At 50.9% G+C, this 23,661-nt stretch overlaps 1 protein-coding gene across 1 annotated transcript in view; it reads right to left on the reverse strand.

Annotated features, from left to right (window-relative positions):
* The window catches only part of LOC136640475 (major histocompatibility complex class I-related gene protein-like), a 218,346-nt gene that overhangs the window by 33,046 nt on the left and 161,639 nt on the right, over positions 1 to 23,661 (reverse strand). The gene's annotated exons all lie outside the window — the stretch shown is intronic.

A 23,661-nucleotide genomic window follows, 5' to 3' on the forward strand; every position in this document is an offset into this window, starting at 1 on the left:
ATTGGCACCGCTAGGCCAGTGCGGGAAAGCACTGACATAAGGGGTGAGGATTGCGCCCTAAATGATCCCAGGGCTGCATATACCCCAAATGGGCTGCTGGGTCCCCTGAACCAAGTGCTGGTGTCTCACAGCATCTCCTGGGAAGCCTGGTCTGTGTGAGCAGGAGAGCCCAGCCCTCTCAGTGATCTGGGTCCTTGAAAGCCACTCGCTGGAATCAGTTCCCCTCACGGTCCTTTGAAGTGGAACATCCTTGTGCCAAAACAGCCAGGTGTGCTTGTGGCAGCTCTAAACTGCGCAACTGGGGCATGTCCCAGAGTTACTTCCAGTCCAGAGAGACTGCACCATCCAGTATTGAACAAGAGCTAGAAATAATTGGGGTGCTACTTTCAGTTAAATGACAATTCCTATCCTCCAGTGTGATTTATCGGATGATTTTGATCCTCCCACTTGGAGCAGGGATTTGGAAAGTTCAAACAAACCTCCCTCCCCCCCCCCAGTTGGTGACTTTCTTTTGAAAGTGTCCCATAGCTGCTCCCGGGCCACAGAGAGCTTGTCATGCAATAGTGAACAAGAGCTAGAAATAACTGGGGAGCTTCTTTCAGTTAAGTGACAATTCCTATCCTTATGTGTGATATTCCCATATATATATATCTATGGTAGACCCTTCTCCTTCTGAGAAAGAGAGAACTCTTCAGGAAAAACAGGAGGTGCAAGGAGTGACTGTGGGAGGATGGATTGGAGGGGGAGCCAAAATGGAAGCTGAAGTTTGTGTGTGTGTGCATGCATGAAGGGATAAATGCCATCCATTTTTTCCTTTCTCCTGGAGCCAGGTAATTCTCAAATAAGACACACACGCCCCTGGGCCATGACATGCTCTCTCCACCAGGAACCTATTCCTGGAAGAAGTTCTCTTTGTACATTCAGCAATCACCTTCTGCTTCTTCCATATATCATTTGGTGCTGCTTGTTTTGTATTTGATATCACTTCTTGTGTATTGTATATATGCATTTTTCTCAATAAATTCCTGGTTCCTGACTGGTGGATTGTGAGTTGCATCCTTGTCCCCTTGTGGTCTTCTGGTGTTTGTGGGAATGTGCGCTGTGATCAAGACTACAGGATCCCTGGACAGGCATGCTTGAGGGCCCACAAGAATGTGCTTCCAGAGCGTGTGTGCGAACACCTGGAGCACCTTCTAAATGAAGAAGACCACAATGTTTGGTGCATCTGAGTTTAGAAAAAAGGTGACCTGACCTGACTGAGGCTTCTGTAATTATGGCTGATGGGCAGAGGGTGCAGTGTGCTTCTCCCTCTCTGACAGTCAGGGGGTACCCAATGAAAAGACTGGGAGGAGATTCTGATGTGGCGGGGAGGGGCTTCTTCCTACAGTCTGTCATTAGTGGGCGGAACTCATTGCCACCACCAGTTTCAGTGGGATTAAAAATGATGTGTCCTTCGAGATCTCCACCCTTGTCACACAGTTTGCAATGTCTTTACATACTTTTTAATTTTTTTTCTTTAAGAAAACAAAAAGTATAATAAAAAAGAGGTGAAACCAAACTGGAGGACACGTTTACCATAGAGCAGGGGTGTCAAAACATTTTGGCAGGAGGTCCGCATCATGTCTCTGAACCCCTCTGTGTCAGGAGTTGAGGAGGGGAGTTGAGGGGGTCTTTAGTTGCAGTTATTGTAGATCTTCTGCAGCTTGCTGTCACTCCTCATCTGCAGAGAGGGGCCCTCCTCACTGTCATCACTCTCGACATGCACCCCTTGGGAAAGACAGCTGCCCTCGCATGGGGTGTCTTTCAACCCCTCACTCCTGACGTGGCCAGGTGGGGACTGTCACCACCAGCTCCCCTCAGCTTCTGGTGCCATTTGGATGGGAACTGAAGGGGACAGGAAGAGGCTGGCGGGCCCAGGTGTCGCTCTGAGACCCACAGCCCAGGGGAAGAGGAGCCCCCTCCCCCTGGAACTGCCACTCACCACTGCGCTTTGATATTTCCGTTGGGTCTACCACAGATCTAAAGACCCCCCAAACACCTGGGCTGAGGGGAAACGGCTGCCTTCTCCACCCCCCACAGTCCCTCCTGCCCCTCAGAGGAAGAGGCAGAAGGGAGGCCTTTTCAGGTGAGCCCTCTCCTCTTCCTGGTGGGGAATGTTGGAAATGCTGCTTTTAAAACCTCCCTTCATCTTGCAGGAGGGAAGGCTCTGGACAGCTGAGGCTTCCCCACTTCTTGCCCCTTTAGCAGGATCATCGTCCTCTCTGGGGCCACTCCAGGCAGGGAAATCCACTCCAAGGAAGCTTTACTGACTCCATCATGGTAGACAGTTGCAGTATATTGCTGGCTGGGGCCGAACACACATTCACACAAACACACCCACTCTGGCCAACTCTCACCCTTGGAGGCGCTGCTCAGTCTGGATGCAAGAAGCACACAGAGGCTGCAGAAGCCAAAGCGGCAGTAGAACCCCTGCCCCCCCTTCAGTCCCTGGGCCCCATCATTTCTCCCCTTGGCCCTTCACTTTTCTGTGGGCAAAAGAATGTCCTCAGGGCCTCCCTCTACTCTTGGCTTCCGGTCTGGGAACCTTCACCTGGAATTTCCCACTCCTCCTCCCTGACATTTGGCTCTGAGTGTTCTCAAGACAGGCAGCAGCACCTCCTTATCCAAAGTTAGGAGAACAGCTGCATTTGTGCCCTTCTCCCCCCCCCCCTTGGTCTTGTGAGAATTGTCTGCTCTCCTTCCAAACTGGGCCCCATCCCCTATTCAGGTTGTCCATGGAGGCAACCAGGTCCTTTCCTTGTGCTTCAGTTCCTCCCACTCCCAGCCCTGAAAGTCAAAGAGGACCGTTCTTTCCCAGGGCAGACTCCACTGAGCCTGCTTCCTTCTTCCAGAGGGTTGCCTTATCCAGATAATGTCAGGATGGAGATTAACTGGATGTTGTGTAGATGGCTAATACCCTCAGCTGCAGCCTCAACTGGGGCAGCCTCAGACACCTCCCAGCAGCTCCACAGGCAGCTCCTCGATTTGGAGATCCTCCAGGGGAAGGGGAGCCGGGAGGCCCAGTTCCTCTTCTCCCCATTTTTCACCCTCCCCTCTCCTCAGCAGGGTCCGGGTCTCCTTCCCATCGCGCAGGTATTTCTGCAGAAATTGAGTGGCTGCGGAATTCACAGAGGATTTTTGGTGCTCATCGTCTGCGGAGTCAGCATCCCACCTCCTCTTGGTCCTTGGCCTCCGCTGCTGCCCAGGTGAGGGTCTCCTTGTGCAAGGCGAGGAGGTCCTTCCCATCAAAGCCATAGTGGGCAACCCTCTTCTGTGTCCCAAGCTGCAAGGTGTGAAGCCCTGTAAGGGCGTCATGTAAGGGGGGGGCATGAGAGCCAAAGCAGGGTCACCCCCAGCCTTCCCGCTCCTGCGGGGTTTGATCTTATGGGGCAACACCCCACCTCCTCCACCAGGATCTGCCCAGTTCTTTCCAGCTGGTGCCTGGTGGTGTCTGTCAGTCTTTGTTCCCACCTGGAGCAGCAGGAACAGGAAATGGTCCTCAGGCCAGAAGTTTGGCTCCCGGGAAGCAGCACCTCTCCTGCTAACGTGTCCAGACCACGCGTGGCGGCTTCCAACCACCACGAGGCGCCAGCGATGTTCCTGCACTGCACTGACTGGGGCGTCAGCATCCCTTGTGTGGTCCCCGGGATCTGGGGAGGCAGCCCTCCTCCGGTGGACCTGGACTCCCCTTCCGAAGGCCCTGGAAGTGACTGCTCAGTGATCCTCCCCAAACACGCGGCTCTGAGACTGGACCGGCGAAACCGAGCAGGCTCGCAGGGCCCCAGGACGGTCCGGGAAAGGCGCCACGCACGGAACCCCCACCCCCAGCTCCGGAATCCAACTGGCTGCAGCCTGCCCTCCTTCCCCCCCCCGCTCATAGGGGGCTGCAGCCCCCCAGCAGCAGGAGGGCAGCTGCCCCGAGCCAGACGCAGCAGCCCCCACCCCGCCGGCCCATCTGGCTGGGGGAGCGGGAGAACCGCGCCCTGAGCGGCCGCTGCCTACAGGGGCGGGTGGAGGCGCGAGGGGAGAGGCGAGGCGCTTGCAAACCGCTCCGCCGCCCCTCCCGGCAGCCCAGCCCAGGTTCCTCCTCCTCCTCCTGCCGCCGCCCCGCCGACGTGCTGCGAAGGCGAAGCGCCTCCGAACGGAAGAGACTCGCAGGCGGGGAGGGACGGGCGGAGCGCGGCGCCCAGGCCCCTTCGGGCGGGATCCTCGACGGGGCGCGCGAGGTCTGCCTGCAACAGCAGGGGGCGCCGCGGGGAGTTTTCCTATTGGCCCTTCCCTCCCCCGCCCCGCCCCTGCCCGGGACTCTTGTGGGCTCGCCTCCTCCGAGGCTGGCTGGCAGCGGGGCGCGCGAGAGGCTCGGCCGAGATGGGCAGCGGGGCGCGCTGGGTGGCCTGCCTGCTCCTGGGGGCGAGTCTTCTGCGGCGGGGCTGCTCCGGTGAGTGCCGTCGGGCGAGCGGGACTGGAGCGCTGCGCCGGCCCTGCCAGGCTTTTGCTGGGCACGCGGCAGAGGAAGGGGGGGTCTCAGGGAAGGAGGAACCAGAGCTGGTCGCGAGCCCCGTTCCCGGAGCTGGTGCTGGAGAACTCTGGTTGGTTTCTGCCAGTTAGCGAAGCTGATTCGTGTTTGGACCCTTCAGCCTGTGCTGGGTTTGGAAGCCTCCCCGAGGGCAGCCTCTGCCCCCTCTGGACAGCAGGCGCAGCACTTAGGCCGGACTAGGCGGTCAGCACCTTCACTCCTGGAGACACCACATTGAACCAGCGCTCGGGCCACTTCTCCTTTTCTGAGGGAGCTGAAGGAGGCTGTCAAGGTCTCAGGACTGGAAGAGCGATAGAGAAATCTTTGAAATAAACATACTCCCTCCTAGAAATATACGCAAAGTTTATTTTATTTTTTTTAAGGAAATGGCCACTTTAAGGGACAAGTTGCATGTTCTAGTCAGAAGATGAAATCTTTCCCACTTGAGCTCTTGATGAACATTTGGGTGGACACCACCTGGGCCCAGGGACTTGTTGTTCTTTAATTTTCCCGTAAATTATGAAATGTCAGTGCTTGACTTCTACAGTATTTGACTCATGGCCCAGTCCTGCGGATGCTCAACGCCAGCAAAATGAGTGTTCCGGTGCAGTTAGGTTTTTTCGGGCTGCTGCAGAAGGTGTCATGCCAGAGCATACAACCTGGTCACATGACAATCTGTCCAGGACCCATCATAAAGCAAATTGAAATAAACAATTATAAATAAATTAAAGTAAAATAAATAAGGGAAAGCCATCCCGGTTCCACCAAATTAATTTTCTCTGTAGCCTGCCTGCAATAACACCCCCCCCCCCAAAAAAAAAAGAATCGGCAAGATTTTCACCCCTACCCAGAACCCAGTTCTGTTTAAGTTCTTACATTTCAGTCATATCACTATCAGGACCCACCAGACTTTACAAGTATGAGAGCCCAGTCCTATGCCTGTCTACTCAGAAGTAAGTCCCATTATAGTCAGTGGGGCTTACTCCCAGGAATGTGTGGATAGGATTGCAGCCTCACTGCACAGAGCGCTCCACTGCCACTTGACCAAAGGCTCTCTCTGGCTGTTTGCCGTATGCGCGGGACTCTCCGTGGGACCCTGAAACGCCCAAAGTGAGGAGGTTTCCTCCAGATCCGAAGGAAGACTCAGCTGCAAGAAACCCCGAGAGCTGCGGGATTGGGCCCCGTGCCTACTCCCCAGGCCCTGGGTGTTGGAGGAATCTCTTAAAACTGGTTTCCTCCTTTAGGGGGGGAAGCAGAGTAGCTTCAGCAGCAGACCCCCCCCCCCCTTTGCTGGGAATCAACCCAGGGAGCCTCCCACACCCGGCTGACTGCTAATCAAGAAACACAAACAACATTGGCTGGTTGAAGTTGCAAAGGAGATTCATTTACTCACAATTCATTGGAAGTAAGGTTACAGCATTTGATTGAGATCAGCGGTTACTCTAACTTAAAAGATAACAAGGCCCTGAGGCTGCCTCATCCTGCGTGTCATGTGGTCAAGATGGCGTCACCAGCAGAGCCCTGCTGCCTGCCATCTTGTCTGCTCAGTGTTCATGAGGAAGAGAGGAAGAGCATGGAGAAGAAGGGAGTTATATAGGGTCTGGGGCCATGCCCCCACATAGGTCATCCAAAAGGGGACAGGTAAATTGCAAAGGACACTGGGCTATAGCTTAACCCTTTTTAGGACAGTATCCTGCCACCTGTGGAGGCAGACGAAGTTGTACCAACTCCAACACCCCTTCTCAACTCCGGATGCTCAAGTCCAGCAGATTCATACTTTCACGTAGACTCTGGAACTTATCTTTTGTTAGTGGCTTAGTCAGGATATCTGCTGTCATTTCTTGGGTTGGACAGTAGTCCATCCTGACAAGTCCTTTCTTAATCATGTCATGCACAAAGTGGTTTCTAATGTCTATGTGCTTGGTGCGTGCATTGTGGCTTTCTGAGTGTGCCAACCTGATACAAATGTGGTTGTCTTCAAACATCTGGATTGGCTTTGGTTCTTCTATACCCAAATCATCCAACAATTTACAAAGCCACATTACCTCTCTGCATGTTTCTGATGCAGATACATATTCTGCTTCTGTGAAAGAAAGAGCAACAGAGGTTTGTTTTCTGCTTGCCCAGCTGATTGCTCCATCTCCATACAGAGCCAAATGTCCACTGGTCAGTTCTGTCTTCTCCCCAATCTGAGTCACTGTAGACTACTAACCTGGGTCTTTCACTGGCTGGCAACTTCAATTTGAAGTCTTGGGTGCCTTTCAGGTACCTTGCAACCCTCTTAACTCCAAGCCAGTCCCATTTTGTGGGAGAATTATTTTTCCTACACAGAATTCCAGTAGCTGTTGCAATGTCAGGCCTAGTTGTGTTTGAAAGATAAAGCAATCGGCCCACTGCTTCTCTGTACTGTGTATTGTTTGGGAGAGGTTCACTTTCATCTGTTTGTTTGAGAAAGTTGGTCTCCATTGGTGTAGCTGCTGGGTGTGCATCTTTGAGTCCTAGTGACTCCAACAAGTCCAGAATCTTTGTTTTCTGGCTAAGAAGAAAACTTCCATCTTGTTCTCTTTCTACTTGCATACCCAAATAATAAGTCACCTTTCCCAGTTCTTTAATTTCCACTTCTTTGTTCAAGTGGTTAACTAACTCTTTGTAGTCTTGTCCTTTCTCGTAAAAACACAGCAAGTCATCCACGTAAACCAAGACATAAGTCCATTTTCCATCTTTTTGCCTTTGTACACAGACACTGGTCTGCTGCACCTTGTGTGAAGTGTAGTTGTGTCAACATATGGTGCAGTTTTTCATTCCAAGCTTTGGCTGATTGCTTTAAGCCATACAGCCCCTTCTGAAGCTTGCATACTAGATGAGCCTTCTTGCTGTCTGTGAAACCAGGTGGCTGTTGCATGTACAGCTCCTTCTTAATTTCTCCTTGGCGAAATGCAGTCTTTACATCCAAATGTTGGACAGACATTTTTCTGGAAGCAGCTATGCTTAGAAGCAGTCTTATGGTAGTGTGCTTCACTACAGGTGCAAAAACTTCATCAAAGTCTTCTCCGTATTTCTGGGAGAAACCTTTGGCTACAAGCCTTGCTTTATAGCGCTCTATTTGGCCTTGTGCATTTGTTTTGGCCTTAAAAACCCATTTGCACCCTATTGCCTTTTTGTTTGGCAGTAACTTGGTAAGTTTCCATGTTTTGTTTTTGTGTAGTGCATCTATCTCTTCTTGTGCAGCCTTTTTCCACTTACTTGATACATCTGCAGGCAATGCTTCTACCTCTTCCCAGGATTCTGGTTCACGTTCTGACAACAACCCTGCAAGGTAGGTCAGCCCAAGTCATGGAGGTGGAATGCCTTTGTTCTCTCGGGATGAACATCTGGGTTCTGCTGGAACTTGGTCTGCCTCTGCAGCATCTTCTGGCTCCAGCAGTTCCTCTTCCCCATCAGTCTCCCCTTCTTCTGCTGCACTGGTCTCAGACTCTGGTGATGAGGGTCCTGGTATGCTGTTATGATAAACTGGCACATACATGAGTTCCTCATCTGTCTGTGATAGACCATTAATGAACCTTTTGCCTTTGTCAGCACTTTCATTCTTTGCAAAGTATAGACCATGCCTAGTGGTCATCTTTCCAGTGTGCATGTCCATAACTTTGTAACCTTTTGTTCCTGGAGCATATCCAATGAAAACACCTTCTTCAGCTCTCAGGTCTAGCTTTGACCTTTTCTCCTTTGGAACGTAGGTATAGACTTTGCATCCAAACACGCGAAGATGCTTCATGTCTGGTGCTCTGCCATGCCACAGCTCAAAAGGGGTTTTGTTGCTTACAACACCCTTTGTGGGCAGTCTGTTTTGCAAATAGTTGGCAGTGATTATCGCTTCACTCCAAAAATTTTTGGGTAGCTCTGCATCTGTCAGCATGTATCTAGCCATTTCTAAAAGCCTTCTATTTTTGTGTTCTGCAACACCATTTTGTTGTGCAGTGTATGGTACCGTTAATCTGTGTTTGATTCCTTGGCTTTCTAGAATTGACTTTGTGTGCTGTGAGGTGTACTCACCACCCTTGTCAGTCTGCAATGCGCCAGGATTCCTTTCAAACTTGTTCTTCACCATTGCTAGGTACTTCCTGAGCATTTCAGGAACTTCACTTTTCTCTCTCAGCAGATAAATCACGGTATATCTCGAGAAATCATCGAGAAATCATCAACAAACATTAGTATATATTTATAGTTCCCTAGTGAGTGACTGGGCATTGGACCTACTAGATCACTGTGAACAATTTCCAGAACGCTGGTGCTGCGCTGTTCAGTCCTCTTTGGGAAGGATGGACTGACTGCTTTGCCTTTGATGCCTAGTGGTCATCTTTGGTCATCTTTGGGCCTCTTCAGCCTAGAAAAGAGACGCTTGAGGGGGGACATGATTGAGACATACAAAATTATGCAGGGAATGGACAGAGTGGATAGGGAGATGCTCTTTACACTCTCACATAATACCAGAACCAGGGGACATCCACTAAAATTGAGTGTTGGGCGGGTTAGGACAGACAGAAGAAAATATTTCTTTACTCAGCGTGTGGTCGGTCTGTGGAACTCCTTGCCACAGGATGTGGTGCTGGCGTCTAGCCTAGACGCCTTTAAAAAGGGATTGGACAAGTTTCTGGAGGAAAAATCCATTATGGGGTACAAGCCATGATGTGTATGCGCAACCTCCTGATTTTAGAAATGGGTTATGTCAGAATGCCAGATGCAGGGGAGGGCACCAGGATGAGGTCTCTTGTTATCTGGTGTGCTCCCTGGGGCATTTGGTGGGCCGCTGTGAGATACAGGAAGCAGGACTAGATGGGCCTGTGGCCTGATCCAGTGGGGCTGTTCTTATGTTCTTATGATGCAACATACACACCTTTCTGGATGGTTCTCACAGTGTTGTACCTGTATTCCTTTTGCGAGGTCCTTGTTTTGCAAGTCCAGGACTGCAGCTTTGTCTCTGTGTCCCAGCCTGCGGTGCCACAAGTTCAAACAGTCTCTGCTGCAAGGTTTGCTTGGCACTCATCAGCTGTGCCTCTTCTTGGCATAAATCTAACACATAGACTCCATCTCTTTCAAAACCTTGAGCTATTAAAAAGTTATCACTTTTCCGTATTATGTCACAGCCATTTTCTGTGAAGATAACTGTGCACCCACGTTTGACCATCTTTGATACACTCAGCATGTTCCCACTTGTGTCTGGAGAATACACAACATCATTTACTGTAATGTTGTTTATTGAGTCATCTGCTACACATTTCATTTTCACTGTCTCTTTTCCTTGGATCTGGACTTTCTTACCATCAGCTATGGTAATCTGACCATCCTCCTAGAAACTTTGGATGGAACATGTATGAAATTAGCATCCTGAATCAATAATCCATTCCTTCTTTTCTACTTTTTCTCTGAAGCAATGATTAAAATTGTTCTCTTGGTTTGAGCTGCTTCTTGTAAATCTTCCAGTGGGATTGCCAACCCCCTTCTTTTGTTTCTCTCTCTGACCCTTCCCTCTAGCTTGGGTGGAGCTTAGGTGCTGCTGCCTTGCTTTGAGTTGCAAATTTTTGCCATGTGGCCTTCCTTATTGCAGATAAAACAGTGAAGGGGTCCTTTGTGTGACTTAAACTCTGCTTTGTAATCTGATCCACTTGCAAGGTCCTCTTGCCTGAAGGATGTGCAATATGATCTCAGCTCTGCGAGTATGGCTTTATACTCCCTTCTCTCTCTTCCAAATATTGTTGACTTAAATCCTCCAAAAACAGATTCATCAAGACATCCTATGAGGAATGCCACCTTTTGGTCTTCCAAAAAAACCAAGTTGGTGAGCGCTAAGTCATTGAAGAGCTGAGTCAATTTACTGCAATATTTATCACAGTCCTCTTTCCTTTCCAATCTGAGGCAACACAGATCATTAATCAACCTGAACTGATCCTTTGCTCCTGTCTTTGCATAGGTTTCAGTCAGGATCATTATCATTTATTTTGCTGTATTAGCCTCTTGAACATAAGGCAACTGGAGCTCAGTTAAGGATCTGAGAATGAGGCACTTAGCCTTCCCATCTGCCTGATCCCATTTTTCAATTGCAGCTTCTCAGCTCCTTGGGCGCTCCTTATTTAGGGCAGGCATGGCTCCATACATTTGTATTTCTGCCTTTATTCTACAATGCCAGCTTTGGAAGCTTTTGGCGTTCAGTCTGACCATTGGTTGGATGCCTAAGGCTCCTATGTCTGTTCCTTCTGCCATTGTTTGTTTAGCAAGCAAGTTCAGCCTTCTAGATTGGGTGGGGAGAGTTCCCAAAAATAAAAAAAAATATTCTTTCAAGGTATCTGGGCTTCCCAATGCACAACCCACCTAGGTTTCTTGGTACCTGGTCTCTGGGTTCCTTAGTGCAAGGTCCCTGGGTTTCTCAGTACATGGTCCCTGGGCCCATAACCTATTGGAGGAATTTCTTAAAACTGGTTTCCTCCTTTAGGGGGGAAGCAGAGTAGCTTCAGCAGCAGATCCCCCCTCTTGCTGGGAATCAATCCCAGGGGGCCTCCCACACCCAGCTGACTGCTAATCAAGAAACACAAACAACATTGGCTGGTTGAAGTTGCAAAGGAGATTCATTTACTCATGGTTCCTTAGTATTATAGCATCTGATTATGCTTATTAGGTTATAGCATCTGATTGAGTTCAGAGGTACACTAACTTAAAGACAACAAGGCCCTGAAGCTGCCTCATCCTGCATGTGCCATGTGGTCAAGATGGTGTCACCAGCAGAGCCCTGCTGGGAGTGATCTTTTCTGGTCAGTGGTCGGTGAGGAAGAGAGGGTGTGCTCAGAGAAGCACCATTATAGCCAAACCACTATCCATAGAGCATCATGGAGGGGAAAGAGTTTTATCTACCAAACAGATCTCCCAGTCAGTTTTCTTGCATTAGGGTCCTTTTTCGGATGCATCCAGTGTGATCCTGAATTGGCAGGAAAAACTGGGGAGCTGTTGACTCTGTGTGTGTCTGTCTTTGTAACCATAAGTCTTTTTTCTCCATGGGAGGTTAAAAAGGAGCTTTGAGTGCAGAGGGGTTGTTTTTAGTGAAAACCTGCTGAGGGCCAGGTGTTTCCCCTCCCTGCAGATCTCCACAGCTGCATTTGGTCCAGAAAAAGAACAAGGGGAAAGTCTGACCTTAACATGTGGAGATGGAGCAAGATTTTGTGGTGATCAGTAAGAATAGATAACATCATCAAACTCTACCTTTAGGCAGTTTATTACTGTACATAGATCTAAAGATTTCTATTTACCAATATCAAAAATGGCAATCAAATAAAACTAGGAGAAACAAAGGTTGTGATGTCTGCAAATCTCCTAAGTTTTAAATAGATTTTTCACAATACAGAAGTTAAATATTTCACTAGATGTGTAAAGGCCTGGAGGTGTCGGGGAGGGAAAATATGTCATTGAGATCTTTTTTAATTTTAAAATGGGAGGTTTAATATTTAGAAGAAAAATTGAATAAAGCCCCAAAAAGAACTGTTGTAGAAGCACTTTCACAGAGCTCATGTTCTCCCATCCCAACCAAGAGGAGTGCCTGTTTGGGGGGTGGGGGGAGGTGGAACTCTTTCCAGAAGTATTAATTATATCTGCTTTTAATCTGAGGAGGTATTTTCTCCTTTAGAATGATGAAATGCTTTGGAAGGCAATATTCTGAAGGAATGTTGCTGCATCCACTTTCGCACAACTGCAAAACTCTGAGCTGCGTGACTCTCAAGCACAGGAATGTTGGTGGTGAGCACATTGAGAGCATGGCCTCCACACTGGTCTGGATGACAAACCACCCCATGTTTTGTAGGTGGATGTTGGATGCACTCCAGCTCAGTCCCAAGGGTCTCTGCTGACCTTTCAGAAATGAGTCTGATTAGAGAAGGAAAATGGGGGTGGGGCAGCATTTTCTCCAGGGGATGTTGCTTATTGTCTTGATGGTGCCTGATGGGTGTTGTCTGGATAGTTTTACTCTGAGTAGCTGTGATGCTGAGCGGATGTGGAGACGATACTTCCACAAGCAGTCATGCTGGCAGATCGAGGCCAGGCCACATCACACCTTCTTCTACAGGTGCCTTTTGGAAGTGTCACCGTTTTAAACAGGCACTTCCAGGGGAACTTGAGGGCCTTCCTGGTTTGGCCTTTCGAGTTTTTTGGGTTGTCCTGTGAAGAAAGGAGAAGGCAGCAAAGAAAGAGGTTTTGGAGGCGGAGCATCTCCTTGCGAAGACCCTGAGGGTCTGCGCCACTCGGCCTGCGTCTGGACACTGGTGCTGAGGGGTTCGGGTGGCTTCTCAGGGGCAGTGGGTGGCTGCGGGGCGAACAAGGTGCAGCGCTACAACCGGGGGGGGGGTGTCCGTGTGCTTGTTCCTGATGCTGCAGCCGAGTGGGCCTTGTGGGGTTCTTAGTGGTGCGCTCTGTGGACACGCGCGCGGGGGGGGGAAGGCGGGGGGGGGGGGTCGCGACATCTGCAGGCGGAGCAACTCGGGCCCCTCGTGTGAAGAAGGGCCGATGCCTCCTGGAGACGTTTCACGCGCGTGCGAGCCAGCAGAATTCCAGCGCTCTCCTCGGAGGGAAGCGAGGGGCTGGTGGAGGCGCGGGGGGCGGGCCGCCGTTCGCAGCAAAGACCGAGCCCCCTCCGGCCCCTGCACTCGCCCCTCCGCGACTCGGACGCAGCCCCTGACTGCCCCCCGCCCCGTCTGCCCCCAGGCTCGGCGCCGCACTCGCTGCGCTACCTCCACACGGGGGTGTCGGAGCCCGGCCCGGGGCTGCCCGCGTTCGTCCTCGTGGGCTCCGTGGCCGGGCAGCAAGTGCTGCACTACGACAGCGACACGAGGAGGGCGGTGCGTGCGGCGCCCTGGATGGAGAAGGCGACCCAGGAGGACCCGCAGTACTGGGAGTCGCACACGGGCATCTTGCGGGACTATGAATCGCAATTCAGAGCGGACTTGCAGAAAGTAATGAAGCGCTACAGCCACCGCGGAGGTGAGCGAGAGGAGCGGGCGCAGCTCACGCGGGTGCCGGGAGGTCCGGGAGCCGCGCCCCCCTCCCTTCCCGATTGGTCGGGCCGCCCGCTGCTCAGGGAGGGGTTCCCTGCGGGGGGGGGAGGAGCGGCAGTCGCGCCCAGTCCCTCTCACGCCCCCCCCCGTCCCTTCCAGGGCTCCACACTTGGCAGCTCATGTATGGCTGTGAGCTGAGCGAAGGCGGACGGAAAAGAGGAGTTGAGCGGTACGCCTACGACGGGCGGGACTTCATCTCCTTCGACCCGGACACCCTCAGCTGGACGGCGGCAGACGCGGCAGCGCAGCTCACCAAGGCGAAGTGGGACGCTAACCTTCCCTTCTGCCAGCAGAGGAAGGCCTACCTGGAGGAGACCTGCCCCGAGTGGCTGCAGAAGTACCTGCTCTACGGGGCGGAGGCGCTGCAGAGGAAAGGTGAGCCCCCCTTTCCTCTCCAGGGTGGGGCGCTTCCTCCAGGCCTCCCGTCACAGCGCCTGAGGCTCCCCCTGCTCGCAGCCCGGCGGAGGGACGGCGCCAGTCCCGCCAGCATCCCTGGTGAAGCGGCCAATGGAGCACCCAGGGAACGGGCACCGCGGAGCCGGGGCTAGCAGAGACCCTCTGAGCCCCCCCCCTTCGTCCAGGCCCCACCGCCGTCCTTCCAAAGGGGGAAAGCTTTCCGAACTGAACGGGCCTCCTCCCGCCCCGTCGCAGAACCGGCGCAGTCCTCTCCCCCAGCCCCCTTCCTCCTGGGGCAAAACCGCCCCCTGCAGTCCGGACGGGCCCTTGCGCTGCCCGAGCCACTCAGGCCCTGGCTGCAGACTGCGCTCCTCCTGCAACACCCCCCATATTAGCACGGGCAGGCCTGGAGAGAGGGACTAAAAAGTCTGAGAAGCACTACTTTAGGGAATAGAAGTGCACTGAAAGTGCATTAAAGCTGTAGTGGAAACGACTTCTTCATAAGCACCAACATGTAGTAGTACAATTCAAACCTTGGAACATGAAACTATCACCTTCAGTTCAGAACTACAAGGCTCCAGTAGCAGGTCACCCAGTTCAGTTCACAGAATTCCAGGCCCCATAGTCAGCTCCATCCCTTCTCCTAGTTTACTGTGTGTGCAAACCTCACCCCTTATGTCAGTGATTTCCAGCACTGGCCTAGCAGTGCCAGTGGGACATGTGGGTGTCACTCACGGAGGCCTCCTCAAAGTAAGGGAGTGTCTGTTCCCTTCCCTCAGAGCTGCATTGCCCTGATGCTCGTGCTGGAAAGTACAGATATAAGGGGTGAGGATTGCGCCCTGTGTGTCTGAACACATGGCCTTGGATCTAGTCTACATGTTTGAAGGTGAAATTCATGGCATGGAGTATAAATACAAGTCTTGAGCACAGAAGAGAAAAGAAGAAAGATGGGAAAAATGGGGGGAAAGTCTAAAAAAGTCAGGCAAATGGATTTCACTTGGGCTTTGTTCCTAAAGCATTGAATAGAAATCGGGGAGATGGTGAAAGCTATTCTTGGATGCCTGCACATTATGAGAAGAAGAAAAAGCAACTGAGGAGGACTTTGCTGAAGCAGAAGGAAAGAAATGCAGTAGCAGTACTTAAAATAGAGAAGTCAGAGGGTGGTGGGGACAAGAGAAGAGGGGCCTTCCCCAAAGGCCTGTATGGAAGAATACAGTCTTCAGACAGCCTCGCTGAAGGCCAGTATTTAAGCTGTTAGATGACATATTTGTTGTTGTTAGGAAGGGGGCAATGCCCCCTGCCCAACAGAAATTCCCTTCCCCCTTCCTCTGGGAAGCTGCACCCGCTCTGCATAGTTCACGCACACACACCTGTCTGTCTCTTCATCCCCCAAGACTGGCAGCCAAAGGTCTCTCCCCCCTTCTTGAAATAGGGGTTCAGAGAGTTGAGGAGGAGGGAGTATTTCTGCAGTTGTCTCTACACATATTTTGCCCTGGAAGATTCACCCTCCTCCACCTTATCAGAATTCACATGCCTTCGCCCTGTGCCGCGTCTGTTTCCCCTTCTGACAGGAAGCTCATTTAGAAGAAAGATCACAGTAAAAATCAGTATAAGGAGAGAGTGCCTTGGTGCATGTGCAGAGTGCATCTGTAAGGGAACCATTTTTTCCTTTTTTAAAAATGGCACCCAGTTGGAAGTACAGAAATCGCTGACCTCATCCCCTTCCTTTGGATGCTGGTCACTGACCCTGAAGTTTCCTCCCTTCTTGGAAACTACAGTGGAGAATTTGGGGCGGCCATTTGGACCTCCAAGAACTAGTCAAGGCAAGCAGGAGACTCAGGAATTCTTCCTCTTCACTCGGGGACGAATGTTCAGCTTCAGGAAAAGGAAAAGAACTGCAGGAAGGAGCAGAGAGGGCAGTGCTGGAAGAATGAATAGTGGCCATTCCAGGAGCTGTCCCTGCTGGACATACCCAGATGCTGGGGGACGATGCTTACTTTTTACACTCTAGTCCAGAGTAGCGGTTCTTGCCCTGCGGTCTGTGGATGGGCTTCACAAGGTCCGTGAGCCAGCTGCAAGAGGCATTTTGTGAGTGTCTGCATTTTTCTGGGAGGGGGCCAGTGCTTTCACCTTAAAGGTATCTGTGACACAGAAAAAGTTGCACACCCCCGACCTCTGTTCAGCTGTGGTGGAGGTCCAGGGACAGTTGCCCCAAAGCCCTGGAGGAGATCACAGGAAAGTCCCAGGTCTGCTACTTCTTGCTTTGGTGCATTTGTACCAAGTGCTGAGGGATACTGTAGAGTCCCTTTCTCTGCAGGTTTTCATCTCTTGAGGATGCTGCACTTGTGGGGTGACTGCTTTTGGGGCAGGAGGTGGATGAGAAGGTCCCTTCCTTCTGCTGAACTCCAGCATCCATCCTGTGAGTCAACCAAGGACCCCAGTCTTGACACTGGCATTGCCACTTTTTCCACAGAGCCCCCCATAGTAAAGGTGACACGTAAGGACAGCCAGCAGGGCTTGGAGACCCTCCTCTGCCGGGCCCACGGCTTCTACCCCAAGGAGATCAATGTCACCTGGAGGAAGGATGGGAAGGTCAGGCAGGAGGACGCGTTCCATGGGGTTGTCAGCCCCAACCCGGATGGAACTTACTACACCGGGCTGAGCATTGAGGTTGATCCCAAGGAGAGGAGCCGCTACCGGTGCCATGTGGAACATGATGGGCTGCAGGACCCTCTGGATGTGGCCGTGAAGGAGTCTGGTGAGAGGCTGCAGGGGAGGGGGGCCTGGGGAGGAAGCTCTTTGTGGGACGGGGGTAGAGTTGCAGGCAGATTCTGGGAGGTGGGACTCGAAGAAGAAAGGCATCAGCAACTCTCAGTGTGTATTTTGGGGCTCAGAGCTGCTGATACTCGCCTGTGCTGGAGGCTGGAAGGAGGCTGTGGCTGCTGGAAAGAGTGGGCAGAGGAACCCTGGAGAGCAGGAGGCAGAAACTTCTGCTTTCATTGCTCTGAGTGGGTGACATGAGAGTGCCCCCAAATCAGACCCTCGTATGAGGTCAGTGGAGACCTTTTTCGGTGGTTTTGCAGACTCCCTTGAAGGCCTGAGATGCTGAGCTCAAGTGGGTCTCCAGGGGATGGAATGGCCCTGGATCAGGGCCACCACAGAGCGGGGCTCATCTCAGTGGTTTGCATGTGTCCCAGCCTCAGGGTCCCATCTCCAGTCGAAGGGTCTCGGGATCTCTGCCTGAGGCTCTGCAGAGCCCACTTCAGTCTGAGTCAATGTGTGTTCTTTCCATTTCCCCCTCAGTGCCTGTTTGGCTCATTGCTGTGGGAGTCATCGTGGGGGTCCTGGGGGTCCTGAGTGTGGCTGGAGTCATTTTCTACATCAGTAAGTACATCCCTGGATGCCTCTGTTGGGCTGCATGTGGGCATCATTCAAGAGCAGATTTCAGAACCTGAGCCCCTCAGACTGGGGACTGTCTTCTCATTCTGTGAAGACCATGAATACAATTGGTGAGGAAGGTTGCTGAGGACGTGCTGGTGTCCCTTTGTTCCCTGACAGCCCATTGCCAAAGAGGATCATGTAGCCCAGCAGGTGTTCAGGTCACCTGGACTTGCAGCTGCCCAGCAGGCAGGGATTCTCAGAGTTGAGATCACCAAAATATAATGGACATTTGATTGATTACACCAGTGGTTCTCAAACATCTCTGGCCAGAGGCTCCCCAATCCTTGTGGCCATTGGCCATGGCTCCCCATTACATCACCTCACCTCACCTCACCTCACCTCAGTTACCCCCAAAATGGGGATGAAGGTGTGATAATTATACACTAGAAACAAAAAATAGCACTGAGGCTGCAATCCTAACCGCACTTACCTGAGAGTAAGCCCCCTTGAACAATATAAGACTTACTTCTGAGTAGACCTGGTTAGGATTGTGCCCTGAGTTTGTTAGCAGCACACCTGGAGGGTTTTGAAAAGGGAGGGGGGGAGAGAGAAGTAATGAATTTGGGGTGGGGAAGGGAAGACTTTGTTTTGTATGTATCTGCTAATTGCAAACTGATGTGACCCAGAGACTGTTTGGCTGCAATTCTGACCTCACTTTCCTGGGAGTAAGTCCCATTGAGCACAATAGGACTTAGTTCTGAGTAGACCTAACTAGGATTGTGCCTTTTGTCTTATAATAGCAGCCAACATAGGAAGTATCTCTCCTCCCCCCCCCCCCCCCAAGGAGGCAGGAGGAAAAAGGGGGATGGCTGGAAAGCAATGGGTAATTTTGTTTTTTAATCAATTTTTGGGAACAAAGTCTGACTGATCAAGAGCGGCATTTTTCCTTTTGGAAGGGGGAGGAAAAGGTCCTTAGAAACCTCTGCCCACCCACCCTGCTTCCCTGGATTCTGATCTCAGCCATCCTCCAGCATCAGTCCAGGGAGAAGATGCAGGGGCAAAACTGAAGCCAGCAGATCGAGAATTGACTCCATGAAAGACTTCCTAGTGCTGTTGCAGGGAACCTTCTGGGATGTCCTCCCCTGGTGATGGTTAACCACAGCCTGGCTGAGCACGTGCCATGGAGTGCTTGGCATTTGAGTGCCTGCCTCCCTGCAGAGGGTGGGACTGGATGATCTCTGGAAGTCCCTTGTGACTCTGACTTTCTGATTCTGTCTCTATATAGAAGCGCTGAGGGAGACTTACCTGGCGAACTGCTCCTGACTCCTTCTGCTTTGCAATCCTGATTTGTTTTAAAAGGATATTCCTTTAACAGAAGCAGCTGATGCAGAAGGCTTTTGGCCTGTCCAATATTGGGTGCCATTGGGAGCACATTTTGTTGAAGCATTTGAAAAACTGTCCATAGTTGTGGTTCCCACAGCTCAAGAAGGATGTTGCAGAGCTGGGAAAGGTACAAAAGACACACAGGGCGCAATCCTAAGCCAGGTGTGCTTGTGGCACCTCTAAACCACAACTGGGGCATGTCCCAGAGTTACTTCCAGTCCAGAGAGACCGCACCATCCAGTATTGGACAAGAGGAAGAAATAATTGGGGTGCTAGTTTCAGTTAAATGACAATTCCTATCCTCAAGTGTGATTTATTGGATGATTTTGATCCTCCCACTTGGAGCAGGGACTTGGAAAGTTCAAACAAACCTCCCTCCCCCCAGTTGGTGATTTCTTTTGAAAGTGTCCCATAGTTGCTCCTGGGCCACAGAGAGCTCATCATCCAATGTTAAACAAGAGTTAGAAATAATTGGGGTGCTTCTTTCAGTTAAGTGACAACTCCTATCCTTATGTGTGATATTCCCATATATATGTCTATGGTAGACCTTGATCTTCCTGCCCCTTCTCCTTCTGAGAAAGAGAGAACTTTTCAGGAAAAACAGGAGGTGCAAGGAGTTACTGTGGGAGGATGGATTGGAGGGGGAGCCCAAATGGAAGCTGGAGTCCGTGTGTGTGCATGCATGAGGGGATCGATGCCATCCATTTTTTCCTTTCTTCTGGAGCCAAGTAATTCTCAAACAAGACACACACGCCCCTGGGCCATGACATACTCTCTCCACCAGGAACTTCATGGTGTTCCTGGGGGAAGTTCTCTTTGTACATTCAGCAATCACCTTCTGCTTCTTCCATATATCATTTGGTGCTGCTTGTTTTGTATTTGATATCACTGCCTGTGTATTGTATATATTCCTTTTTCTCAATAAATTCCTGGTTCCTGACTGGTAGATTGTGAGTTGCATCCCTTCCCCCTTGTGGTCTTCTGGTGAGTGTGGGAATGTGTGCTGTGACCAAGACCATGGGATCCCTGGACAGGCGTGCTTGGGGGCCCAGAAGAATGTGCTTCCAGAGCATGTGTGTGAACACCTGGAGCACCTTCTAAATGAAGAAGACCACAATGTTTGGTGCATCTGAGTTTAGAAAAAAGGTGACCTGACCTGACTGAGGCTTCTGTAATTATGGCTGATGGGCACAGGGTGCTGTGTGCTTCTCCCTCTCTGACAAAGAGTACCCAAGGAAAAGACTGGGAGGAGATTCTAATGTGACTTGCTGGAGCCTGTGCTGGCCCTCTGATGATCACCCCTCTTCTTCTTTGCACAAAGAAACGTGCCCATGATGTGTTTTTTGTTCTTCCTCAGAGTTGCCATCCAATCTCCCCCACTGGGCATCGCCAGTTCCTGGTGCCATTTTGGCCAAGTTATCTTTGTGACTGTCAAGCCCAGTCCACACATTTTCCACCAGCCTGCCTGTTCTGCTTCTCAGCCCCACATTTTGTTTAACTCCTTCCTCTCCAGGGAAAGGGGTACCACAGCTGGGTGATTGGGACAAACGGCCTGCCCCCAAATCACAACTCCTGGAGCTTCACTCTCCATCGCTGAAATTTCTGAGAGTGTTCAAGGGCAGCCCCACACAGAACACTTTGTGGTAATCCAATCTTAAGTCCCCAATTCATGGATGACCACAGCCAAGTCTGAGTGAGATGCACCAGTGAAGTTGGCTAAAGGTCTCCTAGAGACCACTTCTACCAACTGAGCATCCTGAAGCAGCCCTGGTCTGTGAGCTCCCCACTAAGACTGCAGGCCTGCTCTTTCCAGGAGGGGCTACCCCACCCAGAACAGGTTGACAACTTCAATTGCATGTCTGGTAGCCAGCAGCACCCCTCTTTTGGGAGTTCCCCCATGGCTCCCAGGGTCCACCTTGCTGGGCCAATGCCTGACCACACTTGTTCCCAGAATGGCTTGAGGACCATTTCTAGTAGTTTTGTGTTGTGAGAGAGGGTTGTGTTGTGTGTAGAGCTCTTTATCCACTCTCTCCATCCCATGCATAATTTTGTACATCTCAAACATGTTCTGAGAATATGAGGACATAAGAAGAGCTCTGCTGGATCAGGCCAAAGACCTGTCCAGTCCAGCTGGATGGGGGGGGGCTGCTCTGAAAGCTCTGTTCTCCCTGCTGAAGCCAAATGATGTTCTTCCCCTTCTGTTGACATTGCCTGACCTGCCCGTTGGAGAAAAGGGAGGCTGGGAGTTTGGTTTCCAAAAAGTCCAGGGATGTTTTTTGAGCAAACCAAACCAGAGTACTGGTAACTTCATGAGTTTTTAATATTTTAGACCAGTTTCCAGGTCCATTTTGTCACAATGGCTGTGGGAGGGGTCCTTCTGCAGAGTATACATAGAAAAATGTTTTAGGCCCAACCAACTTTCCAGCTCTGATGCAGCTGTTCCAACGGGCATGTGCTGCAGACTGCAGTTGGGGGACAGTCACGGAGGCCTCCTCGAGGGAAGGGAATGTTTGTTCCCCTACCTCAGAGCTGCACTTCCTTCAGTGCTGGTAAGTTGGTTAGGCTTGTGCCCTTAAGTGCTTAAGATTCCTATGCTGCTCAGGAGAATTTGTGTGTGCCCCCCCCCCCCAAGAATGATCCCATGGAGCTGGAGCTCTGCAGAGAGGTACATAAGAAGAGCCCCGCTGGATCAGGCCAAAGGTCCATCTAGTCCGTCTTCCTGTATCTTGCAGTGGCCCACCAAATGCCCCAGGGAGCACACAAGACAACAGACACAACCTGCATCCCGGTGCCCTCCCCTGCATCTGGCAATCAGAGGCAGCCTGCCTCTAAAACCAAGAGCTTGCACACACCTACCATGACTTGCAATGAACTTCTCCTCCAGAAATTTGTCCCATCCCCTCTTAAAGGCATCCAGGCAAGATGCCATCACTACGTCCTGTGGCAAAGAGTTCCACAGACTAATTACACGCTGGGTAAAGAAATACTTTCTTTTGCCTGTCCTAACTCTCCCAACACTCAACTTTTGTGGCTGTCCCCTGGTTCTGGTGTTATGTGAGAGGGAAAAGAGCATATCTCTATCCACTCTGGAAAAGCATCTAGGCCAGTGGCCATCACCACACCCAGTGGCAAGGAGTTCTACAGTTTAATTGCATGCTGGGTAAAGAAATACTTTCTTTTTTTCCCCACCACTCAGGGGATGTCGCCACTGGAGCAGAAGGTGTCCAGGTGTTCACACACATGCTCTGCAGCCACACAGATTGAGCATTTGTGTGGCCCCCCAAGCATAACTGCCCAGGGACCCTGTAGTCTTGTTCTTGGTTCCCACAAACTGTCACCATAAGACCAGAAGGAGGCAAGGAAGTCACTCAGAATCCACCAGTTGTGAACAATGAATTTATGGCGAAAAAGGAATACTTACAGTGTACAAGCAGATATATTATTATGTTATACAATTATATCAGATATAAAAACAGCACAGAGAAAGAAGTCAAAGGAGACTGTTAAATTCTCGTATTCCAAGAGAATTTCTCCCAGGAAGAGCAAGAGATTCCTGGCAGTCAGCATATCATGGGGGGGAAGTGACCAGTTCTTGGAGAATTCAGTACCAGGCGGGAGGAGGAGTCAGTGGAAGCCGTCCCTTCACACACAGGCTCACACTCTTGCTCCCGTTCCAGATTCCACCTCCACACACATTGTCTCATGCATGCTTTCCCTACATCTCTTGTTTTGGGGAAAGGCACTTTCTTTTACAGGGAGGTTGGGGAGATAAAGACCTGGGAGTAACTATCGCACAGGCACCAACTGCCCGGTTTAGAGGCGCCACAAGGACACTCTCTTTTGGGTCAAGGATGTGCAACTTCAAAGGGCCTTGAGAAGACTGGTTGCCAGAGAACAGATTTCACAAGGGCCACAGATCCCTTGTCTCTGGAAGCACAAAGGGGGCTTGGCTCTTCTGCTCACACAGATCAGGCTTCATGTGCAACGCTGAGAGAAACCAAAACTTGGTTCAGGGGATCCAGCAGCACGTCTGGGGTTTACGCAGCCCTGGGATCATTTGGTACCTTTTGTACCTTCCCCAATTCTACAAGATCCTTCTTGAGATGTAGAAACCAAAACTGTGGGCAGTATCTCCAATGGTGAAATAAAATGTGCTCCAAATAAATAGCCCCTGAAATCAGACAGGTGAAAAGCCCCTCTACAAGGTTCACAATGAAAGGCATACAGAGCACTATTTTAACTTTCAGCATTGCAAAACAGAAGGAATTACGTACTTGATGCTGTTCATTGACAAATTCTCTCTTGACACTTCTCAACAGAGACAGAACTAGAAAGTCAAGTCTCAAGGGATCTTCAGAGATCATCCAATCCCGCCCTCTAGAGCAAAGGTGTCCAAACATTTTGGCAGGAGGGCCACATCATCTCTCTGACACTGTTTTGGCAGCCGGGGGTGGCGGGGAATTAATATTTAAAATTTGAATAAATTTACATAAATGAATATATTTGAGATGGAACTTGTATGAATAAATGAAGAGGATAGCTCAAGGCCTATAAAAGGCCTTACACAAAGCAAGTCTGGCCTTTCCTTTGCTGCCACTGCTGCTTCAGATGTGAAAAAGCAAACCCTTGGCCCGCAGATCACGTGAAAGGTTGAACAGTTGGCCCTTGTGCTGAGAGATGTTTTGTTGGGCCAGTGCAGGTTCCAGTAAGTCTCCAGTGGACCAGAGGCTCATTGGAAACTGGGGACTTTTTGTGGGCCAGACTGGTGGTCCCTGAGGGCAGCAAATGGTCCTTAGGCCGGGGTTTGGGCACCCCTGCACTAGAGGGAAGCAGGGCAGTCAAATTCCAAACACTCTGTAG

The sequence above is a fragment of the Tiliqua scincoides genome, chromosome 2 (genome assembly GCF_035046505.1).
Source record: "Tiliqua scincoides isolate rTilSci1 chromosome 2, rTilSci1.hap2, whole genome shotgun sequence".
NCBI lineage: Eukaryota > Metazoa > Chordata > Lepidosauria > Squamata > Scincidae > Tiliqua > Tiliqua scincoides.